The 26711-nt window shown below is 43.4% G+C and overlaps 1 protein-coding gene and 1 long non-coding RNA gene across 8 annotated transcripts in view; one reads left to right on the top strand and one right to left on the bottom strand.

The window, feature by feature from the left end:
- The window catches only part of LOC117803728, a 132488-nt gene extending 121069 nt beyond the window's left edge, over positions 1-11419 (top strand). For all 7 annotated transcript variants that reach the window (XR_004627713.1, XR_004627711.1, XR_004627712.1 and 4 more), the window contains one exon: positions 6513-11419. The gene's annotated coding sequence lies outside the window, so the exon portion shown is untranslated. The remainder of the gene's footprint in view (positions 1-6512) is intronic.
- Positions 8606-26711, bottom strand: part of LOC117803729 — a 230317-nt gene continuing 212211 nt past the window's right edge. Inside the window, exon 3 of the long non-coding RNA XR_004627715.1 lies at positions 8606-8726. This is a non-coding gene — a long non-coding RNA (uncharacterized LOC117803729). The remainder of the gene's footprint in view (positions 8727-26711) is intronic.

Genomic DNA, 26711 nt, shown 5'->3' with positions numbered 1-26711 from the left:
GGGGGTGGGGGATTGGGCTAGGCCAGTGATGGGTATTAAGGAGGGCATATATTGCATGGAGCATGTATTGCATGGGTGTTACATGAAAACAATGAATCATGGAACACTACATCAAAAACTAATGATGGGGGCACCTGGGTGGTGCAGTCGTTAAGAGTCTGCCTTTGGCTCAGGGTGTGATCCCGGTGTTCTGGGATTGAGCCCCACATCAGGCTCCTCTGCTGGAAGCCTGTTTCTTCCTCTCCCACTCCCCTTGCTTGTGTTGCCTCTCTCACTGGCTGTCTCTCTGTGTGTCAAATAAATAAATAAAATCTTAAAAAAAAAAAAAACTAATGATGTACTGTATGGTGACTAACATAATAAAAAGTTTAAAAAAAGAATACTTTATACAGCAAACTGTCCTTCACAATTGAAGATGAAATAAAGACCTTCCCTAATAAACAAAGCTGAGGGAATTAATCACCACTAAATCTGCCTTATAAGAAATGTTGAAAGCAGTTCTTCAAGATGAAAAAAAAGGATGCTAATTAGTACTGTGTAAACATAGGAAAATATACAACACACTGGTAAAGGAAACACAAAGTCAGATTCTAAATGTCTCAGCATGTAATATGCCTATGTGCTAACTACTCCACTCTAGTAGAAAGGTTAAAGGACAAAAATATTGAAAATCGATATAGCTTCAACCATTTGTTAATGGATACAAATTACAGAAAGATGCAAATGGTGACATCAGAAATATAAAAGGGGCAGAATAAAAGGATAGAGTTTTGGTATGTGATCATAGTTAAATTCTTACCAACATAAAACAGACATGTTTTATGTATTTTTTATGTTTTATGACATATATATTTTGTATGTTTTATGACATTTATATATTTATACAAGTATGAATATATAAATAAATAAAATGTTTTATGTAAGCCTCATGGGAACCAAAAAGCAAAAATCTACAAAAGACACACAAAAGATAAAGAGAATAAAACATAACAGTACAGAAAAAAAAATGTACAAAGGAAGGCAAAAGGAAGGAAAGAAAATGGAACTACAAAACAGCTAGAAAAAATTTAACATAGCACTAGTAAATCTTTTCCTATCAATAATTACCCTAAATGTTAATGTGTTATACTGGACTCCTTTACAAAGATATTTGATAACAGAACAATTGTGTATGTGTGTGTGTGTGTGTGTGTATATATATATATATATATTTTTTTAACTCACCACGCTTAGATGTGTGAATGTTAGACTGTAAGCGCCCCAAAAGGGCAGGGTTGGGTGTGGTGTTCACTTTCTTAGCCCCATAACACCTGGTGGAAGGCTCTTGAGAAGTAAAATGCCAGTTTAAAATTGTATGGACCGTATTCCTGAAGATGTGTGACGGTGACCTCTTACAACCATCCGGTGAGGTGGACCGGACAAGTCTTACAATCGTTATTTCACAGATGATGAATCTGAGCCCCAGAGAGCAATTCGTGGTCCCCTCCGTGTCTTCTACTCCGTCTTTTCCTCGAGTCCGAGAGCTGGAGCTTTATGTTGAATGGGAGGGACATCACTCTACAAGGGTGATGGGGAAAGGGCGTGTCTGAATTCATGAGTCAGGTTGGTGACAGCTGATGGAAGCCTTACTACGGAGCCACAGGACTTCTCCATCACCACCGACACCTCACCTCCTGGACTGGGGGGAGCATCGAACTACATTCGCAACAACCACGAGCAAACCTCGGCAACGAGGTTTCCAAATGGATGTGGAAATGCATCTCTGGCCTTTCTGAAAGTGGTCCCCAGGGTGCCTGCCGTGTGTAGTAGTTTTTCCTGAAGCTTCAGCATCAGTGTTTGAGGTGCTGGACCATCTTTACCTAACTTCTGCCTGGTCTCACTCATTACAGGTGGACAGGAAGCTGTATTGTGAAGGGGTCAACAGCAATGAACAGGACTGATTGGGGGCATGCTACCTCGGATCTCTGGGTTACAAATATTTATCTAGCAAAATGTTCTTATCTTTCAGAGTCCCCGTGAGAGAATTAACATTTCACTAAGTCTTGCATAGAATTCTGGGATGGACAATGTAACAATTTGGCTTGTCCCTTCCTAATACGTTTCCATCCTATTCAACAAACGGTTTAGTGAGCACATACTACAACATGCCGGGTGACCGTATTGATACTGGGATGGGAATATGGTGGAAAGTGACACATGCACTGTCCCTGCCTTCACAGAATATATAAACTAGTGGGGAAAGAAGACAAGAAAGGAATGAAAGTTGGATTCGTGCAATGAATAAAAACAGTCCCATGAAACTGGTGTGTTTTTCCAGAGAGGTAAGCATGCTGGAACTTTCTGGCTATTGCAGTGTAGATTGCCTGAACTTCTTAATGTGCTCACGGGTAGGCTCTGGTCTTAGTAATTATAAAATACTGTGAAAGTTCCATGACCTCTTTTTTTTTTAAAAAAAGATTTTATTTATTTATTTGACAGAGATAGAGACAGCCAGCGAGAGAGGGAACACAAGCAGGGGGAGCGGGAGAGGAAGAAGCAGGCTCATAGCAGAGGAGGCCTGATGTGGGGCTCGATCCCATAACGCCGGGATCACGCTCTGAGCCAAAGGCAGACGCTTAACCGCTGTGCCACCCAGGCGCCCCCCATGACCTCTTTGGACCACAGTTCTGTCATTGTGAAACATAAGGGTTGACTGGATGATTTTGTAACTACGCTTATCATGGTGAACATTGCATAAAGAAGTGTCAAATCACTACATTGTATGCCTGAACGAAATCTAACATTGTATGTCAACTGTGCTTCAATGGAACCAAACAAACAGATAAAAGTCTTTTCAGTGAAATGTTGAAAGCTCTTCCTCTAGAGTCAGGAGCAAGACAAGGGTTCTCTCTCTCTCACCACTCTTGCAGAGTTCTGGAAGTCCTAGCCAGAGCAATTAGGCAAAAAACCAAACCAAAACAAACACAAAACACAAAACAAAAACAAGACAAAAAACCCACCCAAACCAGAAAAAGGAAGGAAGGAAGGAAGAAAGGAAGGGAGGGCAAGCATCCAAATTGGAAAGAAAAAATTAGAATTGTGTCTGCTTGCAAGTGATATGATCTTATATGCAGACAATCCTACAGACCCACCAAAAACCTCTTAGAACTAATAGAAGAATTCAGTAGTTTCAGGACACGAAACCAATATACAGAAATCCGTTGTGTTTTATACACAAACCTATCTTCAATTCTATTATGATTTAAATGGAGCTATTATTTATTATCTGAAAAAGAAATGAAGAAAACAATTACATTTACAATGGCACCAAAACAAAAAACAATAAAATACTTAGAACTAAATGTAACCAAGGAGGTGAAAGATCTCTACCTGGAAAACTATAAGACTTTGATGAAAAAAATTGAAGAGGACAACTAAATGGAAAGATATCCCATGTTCATGGGTTGGAAGAGTTAATATTGTTAAAATGTCCACACTACCCAATGCCATCTGTAGATTCAATGCAATCCCTATCAAAATCTCAATGGCAGTTTTCACAGAAATAGAAAAAGCAATCCTAAAATTCACGCGGAACCACAAAACACCCTGAATAGACAAAGCAATGTTAGGAAAGAAGAACCAAATTGGAGACATCATATGTTCTGATTTTAAATTGTGTTATAAAGCTATTGTTATCAAAACAGTATGGTACTGGCATAAAAACAGACACACAGACCAATGGAAATAAGTTGAGAGCCCAGAAATAAACCCACACATATACATACAGTCAACTACTGTATGACAAGGGAACCAAGAATACTCGATGGAAAAAGGGTTGTCTCTTCAATAAGTCGTGTTGGGAAAACTGAATAATTATATATGAAAGAATAACATTGGATCCTTACCTAATACCACTCATAAAAATTAACTCAAAATGGACTAAAGACTTAAACATAAGACTTAAAAATGCACAACTCCTAGAAGAAACCACAGGGAAAAATCTCCTCGACATTGGTCTTGGCAATGATTTTTTGAATATGACACCAAAGGCACAAACCACAAAAGCAACAATAAACAAGTGAGACTATTTCAAACTAAAGGTCTTCTGCACAGCAAAAGAAATAATCAACAAAATGAAAAGGCAACCTATGGAATGGGAGAAAATATTTGCAAACCATGTAACTGATAAGGAATTAATATCCAAAATATTTAAGAAACTCGTAAAGCTCAATAACAGAAAACCAAACAGTCTGATTAAAAAATGGGCAAAAGTCCTAAACTGACATTTTCCCGAAAAAGACATACAAATGGCCGGCAGGTACATTGAAAAGTGCTAAATGTCACTAATCATTATGGAAATGGAAATCAAAATCATAATGACATCACCTCACACCTATTAGAGGGGCTGTTATAAAAAAGACGAGGTGACAAATGTTGGGGAGGATATGGAGAAAAGGGAACCCTCGTGCACTGTTGGTGGAAATGTCATTTGGCAGAAACACTATGGAAAACAGTTTGGATGCTCCTCTAAAAATTAAAAAAAAAAAAAAAAAAGGACTACCCCATGATCCGACAATCCCACTTCTGGGTATATCTCCAAAGGGAATAGAGTCAGGATCGCAATGGGCTGTCTGCACTCCTGTGTTCAATACAGTATTATTCACAACAGCAAACACAGGGAAACAAACTTAGTGTCTGTCTATGGAGGAATGGATAAAGAAGTTGTGGTATATATATATTTCTGGGAATCTAATGTACAAAAATAGAAATAATACAATAGTATAAATATTACTTAGCCACAAGAAAGAAGGAAATCGTACCATTCTAGACAACATGGATGGACATTGAGGGTGTTGTTTTTTTGTTTTGTTTTGTTTTGTTTTAAAGATTTTATTTATTTGATAGAGAGAGAGACAGCCAGCGAAAGAGGGAACACAAGCAGGGGGTAGGTGCAGAGGGAGAGGAAGAAGCAGGCTCCCAGCGGATCAGGGAGCCCGATGCAGGGCTCGATCCCAGGACTCTGGGATCACGAGAGGGCGTTGTTTTAAGTGAAATAAGTCAAATGAGAAAAACAAGTATTGTATGATCTCGTTTATTCGTGGAAGCTAAAAATGCTGAACTCATAGAGACAGAGAGTTAGAATGGTGGTTACCAGGGGCTGGGGGCTGGGGGAAATGGGGCGATGTTGGTCAAAGATACAAACTCCCAGGGGCTCCTGGGGGGCTCAGTCGTTAAGCGTCTGCCTTCGGCTCAGGGCGTGATCCCGGCGTTCTGGGATCGAGCCCCACATCAGGCCTCCGCTATGAGCCTGCTTCTTCCCCTCCCACTTCCCCTGCTTGTGTTCCCTCTCTCGCTGGCTATCTCTCTCTCTGTCAAATAAATAAATAAAATCTTAAAAAAAAAAAAGATACAAACTTCCAGTATGAACAATTCCTGGGGATCTAATGTACAACATGGTGACCATAGTTAACGACACTGTATTTGTGCACTTCAGAGTTACCAAGAGTGGATATTAAACGTTCCCCTCCCCCTAAGCAAGGTAATTATGTGACGTGATGGGGAGGTGTTAACTAACCCTATTGTGTAATCATTTTGTGATATGTACATGTATCAAATCATCACATTGCACACCTTAATCTTACACAATGTTATATGCCAGTTGTATCTCAGTAAAGGTAAAGGGGTGGGAAGGCTGTTCAATCCTAAGTATTTTTGTTGTATTATTGCAATAACTAACATCTATAAAAGGCTACATATGCGCCAGGCACTGGACATGTGGCTTTTTGGCATTGTTACATTTAAAAAGTAATTTTTGTGAGTCTGCTATGTAAACCTGGCTACCATATCGAGAGGGGTGTGGTGTTAGTAACCATCAAGGGAGCAGGTGGCTTTGCCCAGATATCTTTCTGGATTTAGATATTTTGAGATCCTTTTTGAGCGAACTTGTATCACATATAGAAGCATCTATGTGCTGTTTATATAATATTCATATGTAAACTCTTTGTTCATGGTGAAAAATGACCCATTTGACGCCTTGCATTATTTTTAAAAGCTCTTTCAAGACAAATAAGCAGTTTTCAAGGCAAAACAGAGTCCTTCCGTCTGTTATAGCTATTCATTTAAATGCCCATAGCCACACGTCTCCGTCAAGTATCTCCTTTCGCAAAGTTGTTTCGGTCTTTTTGGAATTCCTTTGTGTCATTTTCCAACATTATTGAACTTAATTACTACGTGACTTACTAGGCAGACGTGGTCTTCAGCTACCTGCTAGAGGATTAGGGCACCTCCCTTTTAATTGTGTGAGAGCAGGGGAATGAGCGATGCCCTTGCAACAGGCCAAGAAGCACACACTAGGAGAAAAAGGTGGGGCATTCGATGTCCCACTAAGGTGGTAAATTAGTTAACTGATCGTGATGATAATGATAATGGCAACACTAATGATGATGGTAGGGGTGGTTGTGATAGTAGCCATTGTGGGTGGAGCGTCTCAGAAACTTGGTTTGCATAATTATTTTATTTAACGCTCACAACAGCCAAGTGAATGTGGTGCTAATATATCCGTCGAGAGAGGATGGAACTGAGCCTCAACGCTCGTATCCACCTGTTCCAGATCACATGGTCAGTAACCAGACAAACTGGGACGTAAGCCCAGTTCAATCCGATTCCAGATCTTTGGCTTTTAGCTGCTCCACGGTACTAGCTGAAGACCTTGGCACCAGGATTCCTTTCTAAGAGACAAGGTGAGTCTGCTATCCTATCTCTAATTCTATGATGATTTAAATGGAGCTATTATTTATTATTAAAATATTATCAGTCAGTAAATACGAAATTGTCTTAAACAATCGGAAAAAGTAATGTTACATAAATGTCACAAATGTTTAGCAGGTGAGTGTTCAGTCTGTGTGTGGGAAGGCAGCGTGATGCAGGGGAAAGAACATGGGTGTGAGGTTGGCCTGGCCAGGACCTGGCCCCCCATGGCCAGCTGTGTGATCTTGGCCAGTCACTTACCCTCTCTGTGCCTCAGTTTCTTTAGCTATAGGGTGAGGCTAAAAATAGCCACCTTAAAGGAATGCTGGAAACTCTGGAGATCATAAATGACAAATCTGTACAATGCCCAGCAAGGACAGTACAACATTGCTTCTCCTCAGTAAAAGGTAGGAAGTGATACCATTTTACTTTCCTGCATACACACCACTGGTTGCAATCAAGCTTTTGGGATAGAACTCTAACTCCTTAACTCAGCCTAAAGGCTGTGCCCGATTTGATTCCTGCCATGTAACCGGCCTTATCTCTGGACATTCTCCCTCTCACTGGGCTCAGATGGGCCAAGCATTACTCCTCCACCCCAGGACCTTTGAATATGCTCTGTCCTTGGCTGAGAATACTCTTTCATCTTTTTATTAACTCACTACTCTTTCTCATCCTTTAGGTCTTGGCTCAAATATCACTTCCCCAGGGAAATCTTCCCTGAACCCTAGAAAAATCAGGCCCCCTCTTACATATTCCCTGAGCTCCTTCTTATTTGGGATACTCCTCACAGTGGTAATTAAGTACTTAAGCGAGTACTCGATGAGGATTCATTGAATGAATGAAGAAAAGAATAAATGAATTACTGAATAAAGTATTGCCTTATTTCAAAGATTCCCCTTGGTGTTTCCTGACCTGTTTTTATTAGAAGAAGACCATAGGACGTGAGCCATGGAGACGTCTAGCAAAGGCACAGGCTTTTGCCCAAAGTGGTGTCCTTTTCACTCTTGATGAGAACAAGACTTCTTCAGGGACCATTTGTTACCTGTGGCACGGCAGGCAGCCTCGAGGACCAAATAAGCTGCCTTGGGTCTGACCAGAGTGATACCCTGGATGAAAGAAACATACCACTTCTCTGAAACAGATGCTTTGGTTTATGATGGAAACGGAGGAGCCTGCAGGTGCGGGCTGGGCTGACACGGGCTCTGCGGAGAACCATTAGAGCCTCCTCCGAGATGCGGATTGACTCTGTGTTTAATCAGCCACAGGCAGAAGAAATGGCTTCATTTCAGCTCGATGAGAGCCAGATCACAAAAGGAAGATAGATGGCCAATACGGTTCATCACCACGAGCATATTGTCTCAATTTGAAGGAACAGCCTGGCACCCATTCTAATCCAGGAGGAGAGTGCAATATGGCTAGCATCAAGGGCCAGCTAGCTCAAGTCTCAGTGCGCCCCTTCAGGAAAAGCTCTCGTTTGTTTCTTAATTAATATTTTAAGTCAAGGGAGAGCCACAAGACACATTCCTCAATCATTTGAGAAATTCTCCCGCTTGGAATTCAAGACGCTTGAAGGAAGGACTCTTCTTCCCTGAAATGTCTGAATCTCTACCTCTACCAAAGTACCACGGCCTATGAAGGAAGGGCCATTTGCTGGCTGTTTGTAATACACAGTCATGTGTGCAGTTCATCTGGAAATAGACGCACGTGTCGTGATGAGCCCTGGGTATTATACGGAACTAATGAATCATTGAACGTTGCATCAGAAACTGACAATGTACTATACAGTGGCTAACTAGACATAATAAAAAAAAAGAAAAGAAAAGAAATAGATGCAAATAGAAATAGTACCATGTCTCTGCACGCGGATACCTGCTGGTCACTTGTGGGCTCTTGTTTCCAGGGGCTCAGTCTTCTGCTTGCCTTTGGTGCTCCAGAGCTCCGCTGGGGAGGTGTGGAAAATGGGTATTCTGTTCAGAGGGAGTTAGCTCGTCGATGGCCTGAAAATGCCAGAGAAGGGATGTTTAAGCTCTTGCAGGAGGAATCACATGTATCTGAACTCCGCATCCTTGCCAAACCCCTCTTATTTGAAGTGAAAGCAGATAATGAACGGTTGGGGTACTTACAAACAAGTGGATGTTTTAGAATCATTTGGTATGTGTCACATCCGTGTTTTCATTCTCTCCTCTGAGCCCGAGTACAAAGAGCTTTTACAGCCCTCCCCACCCCAATGACTATTTTCCAGATGTTCTGAAACAACATCAAGTGACCCAGTTTACCCCTGAGAGGTTTATAAAGGTGCATTTATGGAGAGCCCGGCTGAGCGAGGCTGAGATGTTCGCTCGGCAGCTTAGTCCGAGATAATCTCCCGTGAACGTCGTATCAAATCTTCCTTTACCTAAGGCACACTGAGTGTGGTTTTTAGAAAAAGATATGCTAAGTACTCCCAAAGTGAAGAAGAAACTTAAGAAGCTTAACAATGGATGTAGAAATATTATCATCAGCTATCGGGGTAATAGTATCCAGTCGTTCTTCACCTACAGGCATGGATTTGGGCTTCGGCAGATGAAGACAGGACAGTAGAAATGCGTGGGCTTAGTGCATTTAAATATCAGCAAGACGAGGCGATGGACCTTGTTAGCATAAAACCTGAACACATGTCATTTGCTTTTTGTGCTGCATGGGATGAAAAAAATATCACGATTGCAGCCATGAAAGGAGGTGTGCTGGGGTTTTTTGCAGATCGCTGAGACAAGAGATGTCCTCATTAATGGACAAGAGATCTTTTCATTCTTTGCACATGGGCAGCGCGCACCAGAGCAGTCCGTGGGACCAGAACCCAGCTCTTTGCCCACGTAGTGGAGATGAGCCATTTCCCGAGGGGAGACAATATGCTGTCTTAAATTCAGTCCTACAGAAAGAACCTCCCATTCCTTCCAAACACGGGCATCCGGCGACATGTCAAAATCTGGCGAGAAGGTGGCATCACTCTTCCCCAGCACATCTGCTGTCTGTGGATGACATTCAGTGGGACCGGTCCCCCCCAACCCCCAAAGTAAGCGACATGCCAAAGCCTTGATGTGAAACATACTTAATGTTCTATAGTGTGTCAGTTTCCCAGTGGCTGCGGTGCAAAGTGAACAACCTTCCTGGCATGACTTCCATGATCATTGGCACCGAACCCAGTGCAGTCATCCCCTTGAGGTCCTTTACACATGAAAGGGAAAGTGAGCACGTGTAAGAGGCTCCTATTCTCTGCCTATCTCAGAAGGCCTGCTCTTCCGCAGCCGTTCACACCACTGCCCTGCGACACGCCACCAGCTAACAGGTGACGGTCCCTTCGCTGAGTTCAGAAAAGCTGGGAAGTCTTGGCCCGCACATAACATGCTTGCCTGGCACAAACTGTGGTAAGGCAGCCGAATTCCCACTTTCGTGCAGACATGGATGCCTTCTTGAGATAAGATAGACTACTCTTTGGTTTGGAAACCTGTGGCGTGGAACGTTAAAGACCGATCCTTTTGAGTCACTTGGCATGGCTGGCACTTTTTGACTTCTGCAACTGCTCTGCCCATAGTCAGAAACACCGGTTCCCTTACCCTTATCTTCACATCCTTCAGCGTCCGTGTTCTTCCTGGTCATCCAATTAGCTGCTTCCTCTCATTTCACATCCTCTGACAGTTTGGGGTGGTTTGAGTTGAGTGGGGTGGACAAGGGGAAATTGGCGATTTCCTCTGCCTCTCGTAGAGTTAATGTCTCATCCAGATCCTGCTAAAACATCTCTCTCAACGGCAGTCTTTATTCCTGGTTTAGCAGCATCCCCGTAGAGAACAAGTTTCTTCTTTACAACGCTCCAGCTGAAAGTCCAAATGATAGATGGTTTCCTGATCCTGAAGAAGACACTTAAGCACTTATATTTCTTTCAACAATTGATTCCCGTTTGAACAAGACAGTTGATTTCTCATGTTAGCACGGGGCAAGCAGGGTATGTGTGTGCAAACTAAAATGTCTGGCACCCTATTCAGGAGTTGGGCGAAAATCAGGACCCAGAAAGAACGTTGCCAGCCAGAAATACTACTTTCTTGTGTCCACTATTCGATATCTGGGGGTTTCCCTCCCGTCTGCTTACATTTCCTCTGTTCTTAAAAGTCCTGTCTGGGTCTGCGGAGAGAACAAAGTTTCTTACCATGGATCTTTGGATGTGTTCTTCGTCTGTCTACCCCGGTAGGCCCAATACAGGACACTTCTAGTTTTTAATCTGCTTTCTTATGCATCAACCCCTCCCCTCCTGGACACCCCCACCTTGTGTGCCTGTAGTAAAACATTGGTTTCGACTAACATGTTTTGTTCCATGTGCTACATCTGAGCCACTAAATGTTTCCACGAGGAAACATTTGCAAGCATCTTCAAAAAGGACGCCTCGTTCCTTACCCCAAAGAAAACACAGCAAAGTTAGCACATGTGTTTCTAGAATCCCTTTTCCTTCATAAAAGTCATCTCTATTCTACCTTTCTGATCAGCAGGGAGAGGTATATATGCCCACATTCTCTTCCCAAGGGTGAAACGGTGTATACTTTGCCGTGTGTACTTGGCCCACAGAGGCTCGCAGGGACTCTCATACAGTTGAGCCTAGTAGTGATTTTTTTTTAAAAGATTTTATTGATTTATTTATTTGACAGAGATAGCGACAGCCAGCGAGAGAGGGAACACAAGCAGGGGGAGTGGGAGAGGAANCACAGTTGAGCCTAGTAGTGATTTTTTTTTTTAAAGATTTTATTGATTTATTTATTTGACAGAGATAGAGACAGCCAGCGAGAGAGGGAACGCAAGCAGGGGGAGTGGGAGAGGAAGAAGCAGGCTCATAGCAGAGGAGCCTGATGTGGGGCTCGATCCCATAACGCCGGGATCACGCCCTGAGCGCCCCGAGCCTAGTAGTGATTTTTATAATCTTGTGACAAGTTTTCCAACTGGAAGGTTTTGGGGGGACCTGAGACCTGCTCCTTCCATGGGTGCCTCTCAGGGGAGCAATGAGAACCAGAGGCAAATGGTGCTTCCCTCCCACATTGGGAATATTGCGCCGGGAGTCTGAGTGTCCAGAATTCTCCCCAATAAGGAACTTTCCCGAAGGCTGAGGCATATGACGTCTAAACAGAAATCACTGCCCCTCAGGAAACTTCTAACCACTTTCTTAGGCGCTGCCTGCCCCAAAGCGTCATATTGGTAAAGTGTTATAGAAAATTTATGCCTCATCACAAAGAAACAGCTGTGAATTGCCACAGTCCCTAACTTTTGAAAGATGTTAAAGGAAGGTATTCATTTCAAGCCAGTCACTTCAGCTACGGCTTCTCCTCCGTGTTTTAATATCCTGGTGTCTCCTTCTGGTCCTGTAAGTGTTCCCTGGTTTCTCTCTAGGACTGGGGGAAACCGGTACGCGTAATTTACGACTCCTATTAAGAGGGTTGGCTGGACGTGCAGACAAGATGTCAATAATTATTTCTGGTGGGGCCTTCACATCAGAGGAAGTGCCTCTGTAGCATGGCTTATTTTAACAGAAGACAGATATGCCTGACCTGGGTTTTATGACAGATGTCAAATATATCGAAGTGTGTTGTGAGGCTGATCGCCTTATTGGCAAGAAAATGAAAGACCACCAGAAGATGGATGGGAAGCTTTCCTCGAGGGGTTTCCTGTCTCTTTGCGCAGGTAGGACAGTGAACCTGAAGAAGGACCAACTGGCAGGCCCGAGGGGAGACATCAGTGAGACTTGGAACATGCACCTGCCCTTGAGACTTGGAAGCAAGGTTCCCTGCCCCCTGGAGTGATGTCGGGACAGTGGGGAGTGGGTGGGAGAGGAGGGTGGACACTACAGCCATTACAGGGAGGCCCCCCAACAGCGGGCACCTCCTTACATGTGACACCCGAGGCTCCTCCCAGACCTGCTAAAAAAAAATCTTGGTTCTCCAGCCTTCCCTCCTGAGTTCAGCTCAACAAAGACTTCCAGAGAGCTTACTATGTGCCAAGCATGGCCCCGGGCATTAGAGATTAGTGCTAAACACAGCATGTTCCAATCAGACCTCCCAACCTTCGTTCTTCTGGGTCCTTCTGCCTGGGGGAGAAACAGAATCTTAGGGTCACTTATTAGCTGCTGGATGGTTAGGGGCTAAATTGATCCACTTCTCTGAGTCTTGTCTTCCTCATCTGGAAAATGAGCCTCATAGAGTTAAGTGGATTGGACATAGAAGCATCTTTATGCTTGCCCCAAGGATGAGATATATAAACTATCAAGGGGAGGTGATGGCCACTCCGCTATTTACTTTGATCCATAAGGCTGCTTTTTGGGTAATTTATATCACTTGCCACTAAATTAACTGCTATTAGATCACAAGCTTCCTATGTGCCTAAACCCAGCTCCCTTAATCAACTATGATTATTAGAAAACTGTGCCCTTTGGGACGAATGAATGACAAAAAAGGACACCTCTCCTCCACGTGGGTATATCAAGCACCAGGTGCTGGACTAGGTCGGTGGAAGCTGGATCTTGCTTCAGACAGTGCTGGACACAACATGCATACTGGATAAGGGTTTTCAACTCAATTTATTACAGCCATTGCTGTGCCGAGAATGACAGCCTTCTATTTTCAAAGGGGCTACTTGAGTCATTGGCAAGACATCATGGATACATTGTAGATTAAATGTAAATGGTATCCTCACCTCCTCTTTTTTTTTTTTTAAGATTTATTTATTTTGAGAGAGAAAGAGCAAGAGTAGGAGGGTCAGACAAAGAGGGAAAGAGAATCTCAAGCCGACTCATGCTGAGCATAGAGCCCAATGTGGGGCTCAACGCCAGGCTCAATCTCACAACCCTGAGATCATGACCTTTGCTGAAACCAAGAGTTCGATGCTTAACCCACTGCACCAGGCGCCCCTCCACTGTCCTCTTAAAATATTTCCTCCTCAGAGTCCGTTGTTGAGAAAGAATGTAGTATTTCATTCCTTCTGGGTTTACTGGACATAAACTGTTACAGGTGTTTTTTTTTTTGGTCACCATGAACTATGGGTTATCAACAGTAGCATGGATTAGGGAAATGCATGGAGAAATAGTGACACAAATTATTAAGGAAGGAAACCTATGTCTTTACACACATGCGACTCCCCACCATTGGGTAAGGGGGACGAAATAAAAGGATTGAGAATGATTACAGGGAAAGTTAGTTGTGATATAGAGTATTTGTTGGTTTAGCTATTTTTCTTATTGCTAATTCTATAAAGATAGTGTGCGTGCTAAAAGTAAAATACATAATAGATGGAGGAACTGCACAGTCTTCTGTTTTGCACTTTTTTAAAAAAAGATTTTTTATTTATTTATTTGACAGAGATAGAGACAGTGAGAGAGGGAACACAAGCAGGGGAGTGGGAGAGGAAGAAGCAGGCTCCCAGCAGAGGAGCCTGATGTGGGGCTCGATCCCATAACGCCGGGATCACGCCCTGAGCCGAATGCAGGCTTAACCACTGTGCCACCCAGGCGCCCCCTGTTTTGCACTTTTAAAAAGGGGTTTTATTTATTTAGTTGTCAGAGAGAGGGAAAGAGAGCACGCACAAGCAGGGGGAGCGGCAGGCAGAGGCAGAGGGAGAAGCAGCCTCCCCAACCGAGCAAGGAGCCCAATGTGGGACTTTATCCCAGGACCCTGGGATCCTGACCTGAGCCGAAGGCAGATGCTTCACCGTCTGAGCCACCCAGGCATCCCTTCTGTTGTGCATTTTTATTTGGTCCCATTTTGTAGTGATACCAAGAAGAGCAATCTTAAGAAAGTAGATCTTGTTCGTTTCCCATGTTTTCCCCTGAATCCCCTGGGCTTTTGACCACAACCCCCTAGAAAGAAGAGGTGTTGTCGGAGGGGAAGTGGGACGGGGACCATTTTCATGGGTGTCATCCTCCAAGCCAGCTGCCAAGGTGGTTCAGGGCTGTCTCTACAGAGCAGAAAATGCGAGACTCCCTAGAAGGAAAAAGCGGGATCTGGTTTCACGTAAAAGACGGGAACAGGGTGAAAACTGAACTGAACGAAGAACTGGTCTGTACGTGAGGCACTTGCCTTTAGTGAGGGAGTAAGGACAGATTTGTGGCTCTTCAGGACGGAGGGGAGTCGCTGTCGATCCCTATCTCTTTGGCGGGCTTTAAGTATCAAAGGAGATGTGAATGCTTTTCAGTTTGAATCTACAAAACGTAGGATCCGTCACGGAAGGAAGGAGCAAATGGCTTTTCAACCGCGAGGGAATTTCACCAATTGAGATATTTTTCTTGACTTTATTCGGATACCTCCTCCCCCTGCTCTTTTTTTTTTTTTTTTAAGATTTTATTTATTTAATTGACAGAGATAGAGCCAGCCAGCGAGAGAGGGAACACAAGCAGGGGGAGTGGGAGAGGAAGGAGCAGGCTCATAGCGGAGGAGCCTGATGTGGGGCTTGATCCCATAACGCCGGGATCACGCCCTGAGCCGGGATCAGGCCGTGAGCGGAAGGCAGACGCTTAACCGCTGTGCCACCCAGGTGCCCTCCCCCCGCCCCGCTCTTTTTATTTCCCTCTGAATCGGTATGAAATTTGTTACATGGTCTTAAAAGGAGAGAGGTCTGATGGAGGTGTAAGGCGCAATGAATAAAAAGAAAAGGGTGTAGAAATCGGCCCTGCTGCATTGCTCTAACCTGCAGCTCATCTCAAGCACTTGTCCCCCTTTCAGAGAAAAATATACCCGTCTCCTCCAGGAAGCTCCGAGTCTCAGAGGCCTTTATTAACTTGATCTTTGNTGCCCTCCCCCCGCCCCGCTCTTTTCATTTCCCTCTGAATCGGTATGAAATTTGTTACATGGTCTTAAAGGGAGAGAGGTCTGATGGAGGTGTAAGGCGCAATGAATAAAAAGAAAAGGGTGTAGAAATCGGCCCTGCTGCATTGCTCTAACCTGCAGCTCATCTCAAGCACTTGTCCCCTTTTCAGAGAAAAATATACCCGTCTCCTCCAGGAAGCTCCGAGTCTCAGAGGCCTTTATTAACTTGATCTTTGGGAATAGTGTTTTAATTTTTTCCATAATCATCATGCAAATTGATCAGGATAGTCTCTGGAAAGGAAAAGGAGTGAACCCATGGCCTCATTAACTCCAACGCTGGGAGGGCGCACGCTCCCGGGGGCTGGGGTCCTTCCGCACAGCGGCTCAGCCCTTCTCTGTGTGTGACCCCAGGGCGAGCTGTGGCTGTTCCCAGTCTCGCTTGTTCAAATTGCTTCATGCATCTGACTCCCTCACAAACCAATGGGAAATAATTTGAAAGGTCCCAACCTTACGAAAGAAACACTTGGGTCCTGCGAGATTCCAACCAAAATTTCTTACTCTCCAACGACGGAACCATACCATTGAGGCACGATGCGCGTGTTCTATCCAGACCTTACCTTAAAGACATCGGGCTCTCAAATCGCTAAACTTTGGGCCATCAATGGAGTCAGCACTGAAATGTGTGGCTCAGAGGCATAATTCTGCATGTTGTTCTGCTGAATGAGGAGGCCTTTTTAAAGAGTGTGTTTTAATTTTAATTTAACAGGGAGAGTGGCAGGGACAAATAGATCTGTCCAAAATATACTTAGTAACAGATTTTTGAGTTGGGTTATTAACTTCGTGTAAGCAGTTCCTCTTTTTATTTTTATAAACTGTAAAATTCGGGAGAAGCAGAATCAAAGGTAATATGCTTTTATTGATTGGCCCGCTATGTGCCAAGCAAGGTGTCAAATGGTTGCAAAGGCTGCCCCATTTGTCCTCATCTGACAGAGGAGGCTACGGCTGTGGCAAGAGGTGACCTCGCTTCCTCGGCTGGAAAGTGGCAGAATCATTTACAGATCTGCCTCATCCTTGAAAAGGATTTGATGCAACTCTTCGGAAATTAACTTTTTCGAGCCATGTAGAGCTAGGCTGTTTCCTCAGTGGACCATGTCCTACCAGTGAGTAGTAAGGAAGTTGCTCTAACTCTGAGAGTCATGGGGTGCCAGATACTTCCAGGTGAGGACATGCCCTCAGTGGGTGTGCAGCATTTTGCCTTGTGCCCACTAGTACCTTCCGCTGGTTAGTTGTATCGGGAGCTGATTATTTGTCTCTTCCTCTTTGGGGGAAGACTGTCCCCTTCTAGCGAGGTTCAGCTGCGGCAGGTGCTCGTGAAGACCGGGGGGGGGGGGGGGGGGGGGGTGGGGTGGGGAGGGAGGAATAAGGATACTGCTAGCTGGATTAGCCGACCGAAGTTTTCCTCTTGAGTTAGAGCCGGGCCTTAGGTCCATCTCCCGTGGGAAAATCCCTTTATCTCAGCCGTAACCTGTCCAGGCTGCAAGTTCTTTCAAGTCGATTTGACCTCTCTTGAGGAATTTAATAACAAATATGCATTGAAATCCAATCTCTGTAAGGTATTGAATTGGAAGACAATGAAATACATCTTCGATCCACATTTGTTGAGTTTCCACGATATGCTAGAAACTGTGCTAGGTACTTCAGATGCAAATATAAAAGGGCCTGGTAACCTCGTAGGGAAGGTGAACTTGTGGACGAATGCATGTAGTTTTAGAGAGATGATCCACAGCAAAGCAGCACAAAGGAGTGACTCGAGGAATGCTTTAGAGCGGTGGTAACATTTATTTGAACTGGGTCTTGAAGTGGTTAGGAAGAGTTCTTCAGATTGAAAAATTGGGGAAAATACATTCTATTTTGAAGGAGCTTTGTGTTTCCTTTGACAAAACGAGTATGTTATCGCCTTGGAAATAGCCATGAACATGGGGTAATTGGTTGAGGTGGTGGTGGATAATGGAGGTGAACTGGCACTATGGTTAATTTATCTGGTGGAATGGTCTTTTCTCAAGGTATGCTGAGAAGAATACTGGTTCTTTGAGATGTTAATTGGTATTGTCTGGGAAAACAATACCAATTAAAATAAATAAATGTATTTTAATAACATGTAGGGAACTCTGGGTTAGGCTGTTGGATGGAGTTCTTTCCTGCAGGACTTCTCAGGGCCTTTACTAGGTTATGCTGCATTGTAAATTTCCAAGAGCTTGCCTTAAAACTATTTGTCTTTTCCTATTCACAGTGTTTTCAGGGTTCCCTGGATCTCACAGTGAAAAATACTTTAAGGTGGGGGCAGCTGTCCGCAGGGTTTAAGAAGTGAATGGTTTCTATTTCAGAAAGAACCTGGGCACCTGGGAGGAAGAAAGCCAGCAGTGACAGACTGGACACAAGGTGACCTGTAACCTAGAAGTTAAAATCTTCTGGGCAAAAGAAAATAAGGGTCAGAATTAAGGCACTGAAGATGTAAAGAGGGGAATGGAACGGAAAGATAATTAGTAGGTAGAATGGATACTCTGTGACCAAACGGGGGTGAATGAAAAAAGTATTTGTGGGTGACTCCCTGGGGTCTAGTTGGGAAGCTCAAGCACTGAAGAGACATTTTGAGTAGAAGGTGAAAAAGCTAATTTGGGATGTGATAGAATTGTGGTGTCTGTAAGGCCTACAGATAGAGTTGGTCAACTCATCCAACAGTTGGAGATACTAATCTGTAGCTCAATAGACACACGGGTATAATTTTATCTTTCTATGACGCTTCATCTGACTTGTGATTATCTAGCAGTGTCTAAGGGATCAGTATAGTTCACATTAAATGTTGCTTGACCATAAATGTATAGAAATGCAGGTTGGAGAGAGCTATGTTGAACAGAAAGCTAAATACAAGCCATTAACTATATATACTAACATGTACCTCTCCCAGAAACAGTGTGCAGGGAAAAGCAAGCAAACAATTTATATATATACATATATATACATATATATATATATATGTATATATATATAAAGAAAGAAAGAAAGAAAAAGAAAGACACAACCCTTGTTCAAGGAGCTTGTTATCTTAAGCCTACAGAAGATATGACAAGTGGTCAGATTACCTGTGCTAGGATTCTGGACCTTGCACTTGCTATATGACCTTGGCAAGTTAGGCCACTTGTTAAAGCTTGGATTTTCTCATTTGTAAAATCATATTTTTGTAGAATATTACTATCTTCCTCATTAAGGAGTTGTAAAGATTAGCCATGGTTAAACAAAAATTGATTTACTGCATTTTGAATGTATAAAATAAATTTCTTTAGGAAATAATGTATGCATTGTGATCTATTTAATACATTTTACTATCGCTTTATTTGATTTTCAGTTAATGCCAAATAATAACCTATTTGAATTGCAAAAATCAAGCTGGTTTGAATTAAAGAAGTGTGAAAAATTCTTGGGTTAGCAAAATACGTAACACTTTCATCAATTAAAACTAGGTAAAATGTGTTAAAAATAATGAAAAGTCCACACTTTAATTGAACTGGCTTTTTCATAAGCCTATATTTTTATGAAGCTTAATGAAACAAAAATTGAAATGGTGCCCATTATGAAATCTGTGTTAATTGTTTTTATTTCCATAAAGTTCACATGATTACAAAAAGTTTTGCAGTTATGCCAACTAGAAATGTACTGTACCTGCGTTTTATTTTCTCTGGATTTATTTTTGGTAATAAAGACCAACATTCATTTTGGCAAACGGAGCATTCGCTAAATTGAAAACTTCCTTGAAACACACTGGGAACTTTGGACGTAAGATTGCCCAAATGGCAGGGTATTTTTGTCAGTCTGACAAAACTTTCTTTGTTCTTCCTCGTTTCATCAAGAGCAAGACTGTTTCTCCACTTACTGTTATACCCGTACGATCGCAATCTTAAATATCTTTGTGCTAGAAGGCACTGCAATATTAATTAAAAATATAGTCTAATTATTTACCCTCGTTGGTTCCTACAAACCACTACGGTATAATCAGTGGACTCCCTTAAGGGGTTTCACGGTATTTGGGAGTGAAATAGGAAGGTCTGTGACTGACACGGGCTCACGAGTGTAATTAAGTATAACATACAATTCACCTGTAGGTCACTAGATCAAATATAACCTATCCGGGCAACGTCCAAAGACAGGTGATGATGTTGACTGACCACTGTTGGGCAGCATACATAAATGAGTGGAACTTTGATTTTACTTCCAGGCACCTCGGAAAACATTCCAGGGGTTTCTGGAGACCACGGGAAAGCAGAGGGTGGCCAAATAGGTCATTTTGGACAGTTCTCAAGACGAAACTCCGTAAACCACACCCAAGAACGGCAGAGCTGGCTGATGGCATTCTGTGACGATCTCTCCCTACTTCTGGCCTAAGTGCTAGCCTAGAGATGCAGAGAAGTATTTTCTAGCTGTGAGAGGTGGGGTGTGAGGGCTCTTGTGTGCCTAGGGCTGAATCATCAGGACAGAATGCCCTCTGGAAACATCCCAAAGAAATGTTTCTAGGCCCAAGAGGATGGTCAGATCTGTGTGTTAAACCTTATATCCTTGGGCTTATCTGGCATTGTTTTAAAATATTTTATTTATTTATTTATTTGAGGGAGAGAGAGAGAGAGAGCATGAGCAGAGGGGAGGGGTAGAGGGCGAGGGAGAAACAGACTCCGTGCTGAGCAGGGAGCCCGACTCGGGACTCCACCCCAGGCCCCTGGGATCATGACCTGAGGCGAATGCAGATACTTAACCGACTGAGTCACCCAGGCACCCTTGTCTGGCATTTTTTAGTAAGGAAAAAGTTTCTTTTAGAAGGAGACTCAAAGCATTCATTGATCTCCACAAATATGTCTCAGAAAGGGTAGTAGTTACAAAACTGACTTCACGGCATAAAGTGACTGAATGTCACCCCACCCCCACCCTTTAAAATTTGAATCGGTGTCTGAGCGCCTTACACAAATCAAAACATCAAATTGGCTGGCCTGTGGAGGGGGGCAACAGCACAAGCATAAAGTGATAAAAGAGCTTGGGCAACGGGAAAGGTAGTAAAAATAAAATAATATTTGATTCTAGACATTGAAACTCATGACAACTCAGGGTCCATTTGCTGAGAGACAACGTAAAAAATAAGATGAAAAATCTAGTTTGGGCTAAATCTGGAAGCCTTTGAGTATCTCGAACATTCTTTTGAAATGTGGAATACAAATGGTGTGATTGAAACTACATACAGCAACTCAATAAGGAAGGTCTCAGTTCCCCTGGAGTCTGAAGTGGGGGCAGGTATTTGCTGAGACCTCCCTGATTGACATTCCCCCTGAAATTTTGGCCAAGGAAAGGTAAGAATGCAGAGTAGAAATGCACTCGGCTTCATAATTCAACAGGTGTCAGCAGTCAGGAAGGTAAACCAAGCCTGAAAGGTGTATGTGCGGGAGATAGTAGATGATGTCTCCCGCGGGTGATCTGTGAATAGGAAAAAGGATAAAGCAACCAGGGATTGTGGTGTTTGGGTTTCTGCCTGTGGAAAAATGACAAATAGAATCCTTGCCAGCTGGAGACTCTGACTCACAGAAACATGAGAGGTCATGTGAGATATAAAGTCAAACAGAAAGAGTTATATATACACTCAAAAGGTTTTATTTTATAACGTGTTAAGCTTGATATTGGGGGATTGGTCTGGAAGTTGGTTGAATCTGCCAGAATGTATTCCAAAGCACACCACATCTGTTCCAGTCGATAAGCTTTCTGTCCATCCACTCACGGAACAGTATTTATGGAGCTCCTACTATGTGCTGGTCCCTGGGATAAGTAAAAACAGCCGTGTTCCTGACCTCACAGGGCTCTCAGTCAAATGACATGGCCGAGGAGGGATGGCCCTGGCTGTCCCATTGGGAATGTGGGCAAAGGGGGGACCAATATGAGGTGTGGAGGAGAGGTGGACATGCCCTCGTAGGCGAGGGACAGTATTTTATTTTGAATATTCAGAGAAAAGAGGAAGCATGGAAGGGTTTTAAAGGAATGATATGATCAGATTAGCTTCCAGGTGTTCTCTCTTAACCTCCAAACGGTGTTCTCCTGATGCCCCATTTCTCCCTACCGCCCATGGCCATGGATTTTCAAACAACCTCCGGAAATTGATGAGTGCATGAGAACAGTGGTGACAAGAAACCGGAGTGATGGGAATGGATGAAGAATCTTTTCTTGAGTTTGGACCCTCATGACCTCACCACCGGACCACACAGTCATTCTCTTTGATTGTCCTGGGTCTGATGCTTCCCTCTCCTTCCAGACCAGTCTTCTCTAAGAATTGCTCATATCATTTCCTTGTCTAGAAGCCTTCACCAGCTCCCTAGTGTTACAACTACAGACCTCCTTAACAGAGCAACGAGGCCTTCTGTGGAATGGTGCCTGTCAGTCTTCCCTGTGCTGTTACCCATGATGTTTGCACAGTGGAACTTCCCAAACGGGTCCCACAGCAGGCCCAGTTCAGTGAGATATTAACCAGTGCTCTGTAGAAAAATAGGAAGGGGGTTCCACTAGTCAAATAAATTGGTAAAACAAACCCAGCATTATAATACTGTCCTGTCCTTGAGATTCATAATGCAATTAACCTTACTCAAGGCTCTGATAAGTCTTGCACAAATTTCATTGAACTGAGCATTTCCCAAGCCCAGTTAACATCAAATCCCTTTCTGTGCATAACAACCATAGTCACCATGCTGAAAAGTTTGGGAAACACTACTCTGGCTAAACTTCTCACTTTTGCCCAGTTGGTCTATTTAACCCCAAATATGCCTTTTGAATTTCTTCTGGCGTGGCTTTCCTTATGCTATTTCTCCTTTTGCAAAATTCCTCATTTTCCTCTCCCTCGAAGCACATCCAACTCAAATGTCACCTCCTTTGTGAAGCCCACCATGATAATCCCAACTCAGATTGATGTTGCTCTTTTCCTCAATTTTAAGGCACTTCTAATCTGGGCCATTTTGTATTTATTTATTGCCTCATATTGTTCCCTTTTATGCTTACAGTGTTGCTCTTTCCATCTTCCGAGTCACAAAATTAGCTTAGAAGTGTCTCGAAAGGACTCACGGTCTACCTTTTACATTGAAAGGCAAAATTATAAAGAACATGGGTGTTGGAATAAAACAGTCACGCCGGTCACATTTCAGCTAACCAGCGGCATGACGGTGGGTGAGTGACCCAGACTCTGTAAGTCTCAGTTTTCTCACCTGTAAAATAGGAATAATAAACACTGTCCCTGTCGGAGGTGTTGTGAAGATTGAAAGAGATCGTGTAGAATGTCTGACATATTGTAAGCAATCAATACATGTCAGCTACTGTTACTACAATCACCGTCACTATCATCAGATAACTATTGCAAGAACAGTTCTCCCTTTGTTATTGTGACTGTACCCGTCCAAAGTTCCAGGCTGTCAACATCTCTGAATCTTCTGATATTTGGCATCCAAGGAGGCTGCCTCTGTCTTTGCGAAGGCAGAGAGAGGTATATCACCTGTACCCATTGCCTAGCAAGGAACCGTCTTCCGCCCGGAGATGGAAGCCCTGTGGCTCTCACAGCCAGGCTCCCTGGATTTTCTGGTCCACCCAGATTGTAATAGTAAATCCCATCCGCAAACAAGGAATTAGTCCAACGTATCTGATTTCTGCTTCAATGTAAATGCTGTGCATTGGGTGAAGAGGTGTTTGATCCTTGCTTGGGGCTGACTCGCCTGCCTGGTCTCCGCGGCACCCACGTCGGGACGCCTACAGCTGCCAGTCAGAGGCCGGGCAGAAACAGCACTTCATTTGCTTTACGTGAGGTTTCTCTTGAATCTTGACACGTGATTGTCTACGATGTGATAGTTCAGCAAAATAAAATGTCAAGGGACCTTTTATGTTTTCCACAGTAAATATATGTGAACGAAGAACAAGGAGCAATATGTACGTGCACATATATTTTTCATTTGCTAAATGTTTTTTGAGCACCTACTATGTGCTAGGCAGAGTTACAGGCCCTTGTGATACAGTAGTAAACAAGAGCCAGACATCTCTGTCATAGCAGAGCTCCAATCTTGCCAGGAAGGCAGAAAACAGACAAGTCAACAAATGAATCTATAATATGCTGAGTGATGCTATGTGCTATAAGAAAACCACAGTGCAGTGGGTGGATGGAGGGTTGGGGAGGTCAGGGTAGCCCTCTATGTCAAGATGAAATTCAAGGGGCGCCTGGGTGGCTCAGTTGGTTGAGCGACCGACTCTTGGTTTCGGCTCAGGTCATGATCCCAGCGTCCTGGGATCGAGCCCTGCATCGGGCTCTGCCCTCACTGTGGGAGTCTGCTTCTCCCTTCCCCCACGTGTGCGCTCTCCCTCTCTCTCTCTCTCAATAAATAAATAAATAAATAAATAAATAAATAAATAAATAAATAAAATCTTAAAAAAAAAAGATGAAATTCAAGCAAAGGTAGGAAGGAAATGTGAGAAGCCCACAGGCTGAGGAACTCTGACAAGGAAAAGGCAAAAGAAGAAAGCCAAGGTAAAGGGGACGATGAGAGCCTCATCCTCAGTGAGACTCCGCCTCCAACTTGGCACCGACAGCACCGTCCGTCCAGACCTGGCGATCAAGACAGGAGTTCTGGAGTCCAGCAGACCTGGCTTTGAAGCCCGATCCTACCGCTGAAACTTACACGACCTGGGGCACATCACTTAGCCTTTCTAAGCCTTGTGGCGTCGCTGGGTGAAAGGACAGGCGATGCTGTATTGAGCCTCTTTTGCGCCGAGCCGGGCGTACAGCGGATGCTCGGGAAGTGATGAACGTAGAAAGAGATAGGGAGAGGCACATGGTTGCGGATGGCACGTATAGATGGGGCTCCGGAGAGATGGAGATAGTCGCCGAAGGAGTTCAACTCGAAGCCCTTGGCAGGGTTCACCGGAGGAGCAAGGGCGTCCCAGCCAGCGTGCCTAACTAGGATCCGCTGTAACTCTACACAGCCCGGAGCCGACATGCCCGCCGGTAATGTAATGAAAGGTGTTTTCCTCCCATCGGGACAGGTGCTCAACTGATACAATTTAGAGTCTCAAATTCCAGAGCTTAATTGTTTGTGCTACATACAAGTTCGCCCAGCTCAGAACACCTGTGGACTAAGTTCTTTTGATGCACCAAAGCCTGTCTTTTATTAAGCTCTTTGCCAGCAGTCAAAATAAGCCCAAACGTCCATGTGTCGCTGGATATGCACGTGGACGTAAAACAAGGCAGCGTGAGGACTGCCCAGCAAGCGCTCGAAATAGCCAGGGAATCCCAGGGCTCTGGAAAATAGGGTTATGTGATTAATGTAACCAGAGTTAGATGTAAAATAAAATTAAATATTTTATATATAGAGAGAAACTTGCCTACACACACATAAAATTCCCTATTAGTTTTACTTGAGGTTTAAGCATGTTGAATCGATAAAGAGTGATTTAGAACGGATGGTTTTCAGCAGCTGGTTGTGCTTTCAGTCTTCCATAAAGAAGTTAAAATTAATTTTAATATGTTGATGGTGCTTATTGATGGTAATATTCATAATAAATATCCATTGGAAAAATTCTCTGGCACATCTATGTGACAGAGAGGTCAGGAATGTTAATGACAATCACAACTACAAAATGCAATTCAGTCAATTACTTTAATTAAATCTAAAACTACTTTATGTCTTCTCATTTATATAGTAAACGGATAGTGGGGAAAAGGGCATCATCTTTATCTGGTTCGTTTTAGAGTCCAAAGATGTGGTTTCGGATTGTGTTTTAACATTTGTAGCTCTTCTATCCTTGTGGAACATTTAAGGTAATTATGGGTCTTACAAGTAATGCTGCTGCTTCTATCATGGAAAAAGAGGTGGAGATTTCCTTTTGAATGCCGTTTTATAGAAGGAGAGCTTTCCCTTCACAGACGCTAATCTTGTATTTACGGACTAGGTTATATTGGCTAGAGCCAACATTCCAGGGGAAATGGTAGAAACGTCTACATTTCAGTGAATCCTTTTTAATTATATTGTTGGGGATCAGAAGAAAAAGGAACACAGCTGTCTGAAGTTCTCACTGCCACACAGGTTCAAAGGCTTACAACTCACTCAGTCGTTATAGCCGAACCAAATGCTTTTTCAAAAAAAATTGTGGTGTCATACAAAACTTTGTGTTCCTTGTGCATTTGCGTTGTTCAAACTGGGGAAAAAAGAAGGGTGAGCATTTAAAAAAAAAGAAAAATGAGTGAATCAATTGATTAGCAACTCATTCAGTCTTTGAACAAATAGCTATTTAGTGCCTACTGTGTGCCAAAGAGTGTTGTGGGCGTCCAGATATACCTGGGAAGTACACAGATAAAATCCTGTCCCTCCCCTCAAGGGGCTTCCATTTCAGTTTGGAGGAAATGAGAACACAAACGAGTAAAGTGAATACCAGAGAGTGGCAAAGACTATGAAAAAAGAAAAAAAAAAACCACAAAAGCATGTTGGTGGTAGGGCCAACCAACGTCTTCAGGTTTGCTTAACACTGTCCTGGTTTTAGCACAGACAGTCCTACATCCTGGGAAGTGCCCTCGTTCCAGGCAAACTGGGATGATTGGTCATCCTCCACATGGGACAGAGAGGGACTAAGAGGGAGTTTCTCTTGGATGGGTGGTCAGGGAAGGCCACTCTGGGGAGGTGTCATGTGATGTAAGACAAGAATGACGCAAAACCGCAGTCTTCACTAATCTAGAGAACCCTCAGGAAGAGACTCATCCCCTCCAGATGATCCAACAAGGGATTGGTTGCTTGGAGAACATGAGTAAACATGTACGGAGGGTTTTCTGTGGGCCAGACAATGTAAATATTTTATCTTATTTAATTTACAAACCAAGTGGTAGGCATTAGTACTCCCATTTTACAAATAGGGCATAAAATGATTACTGTTGTCTGCAGTCTTGAGGCTCATAAGTAGACAGTGGGGATAAAATCTTGCTCAGCCTGAGTGCAAAGATCATAACAAGTAGAGTGAGGAGTGAGTTTGAACTACTTTTGGGAGGACGATTCACTTCCTGCTTGTAGAGAAGATGAAAACAGATCCTTTATTTCACGGAGCCCAGGATTTTGCTGGATAGCCCATTGA

This window comes from Ailuropoda melanoleuca, chromosome 9, assembly GCF_002007445.2.
Source record: "Ailuropoda melanoleuca isolate Jingjing chromosome 9, ASM200744v2, whole genome shotgun sequence".
NCBI lineage: Eukaryota > Metazoa > Chordata > Mammalia > Carnivora > Ursidae > Ailuropoda > Ailuropoda melanoleuca.
This window is presented reverse-complemented; position numbering and strand designations above follow the sequence as displayed.